The sequence below is a fragment of the Primulina huaijiensis genome, chromosome 14, assembly GCF_012295235.1.
Source record: "Primulina huaijiensis isolate GDHJ02 chromosome 14, ASM1229523v2, whole genome shotgun sequence".
In the NCBI taxonomy this organism is placed as follows: domain Eukaryota; kingdom Viridiplantae; phylum Streptophyta; class Magnoliopsida; order Lamiales; family Gesneriaceae; genus Primulina; species Primulina huaijiensis.
This window is the reverse complement of record NC_133319.1, coordinates 11,545,785-11,546,719: the sequence shown is the minus strand read 5'-3', so window position 1 is coordinate 11,546,719 and position 935 is coordinate 11,545,785.

The window sequence follows — 935 nt, the reverse complement described above, 5'->3', positions numbered from 1 at the left end:
TCTGCTCGGATAGAATCACTGCTAGGAACCCATATCCTGTCTCTGTATCTCACAATACCATCGCTGACTAAATACAATACACTGCCCTTGGCCTCATCCCTCTGTTTCCACGTGGCCAACTTCTCATCTGCCGCCTGACTGCTGCGAATACGGTCTAGAAGGGAAGACTGAATGGTCAAGGTAGATAGACGGGGAACTCTACCTCGAGGATAAGTCTCCAGATCAAACCTCTGCATCTCAAACTGAAGAGGTCTCGAAACTGCCAAATGAGGCATCACTGCAACTTTTCTGCTCAGTGCATCTGCAACTACATTAGCCTTACCCGGGTGGTAGCTAATGTCACAATCGTAGTCTTTCACAGGCTCCAACCAACGCCTCTGACGCATGTTCAGCTCCTTCTGCGTAAAGAAATACTTGCGGCTCTTGTGGTCGGTACAGATCTGGCACTTCTCTCCATACAGATAATGCCTCCAAATCTTCAAGGCAAAAATTACGGCGGCCAACTCTAGATCATGGGTAGGGTAGTTCTTTTCATGGGTTTTCAACTGTCGAGAAGCATACGCTATGACCTTCCATGCTGCATCAATACTGCACCCAAACCGAGCTTCGAAGCATCGGTATATAGCACAAACTCACCGGGCCCTGACGGCATAGCCAAAACTGGTGCTGAGATAAGAGCTTGCTTCAAAGTATCGAAGCTCTTCTGACACTCCTCGCTCCAAACAAATTTCACATTCTTCTTTGTCAGTGCTGTGAGTGGAACTGCAATCGAGGAGAATCCCTTGATGAACTTACGGTAATATCCTGCTAGGCCAAGAAAACTGCGGATCTCTGACGCCTTCTGCGGCACAACCCAATCTCTGACTGCTGCAACTTTCGCTGGGTCCACGTCAATGCCACTGCTAGAAACAATGTGGCCTAAGAACGCCACCTTC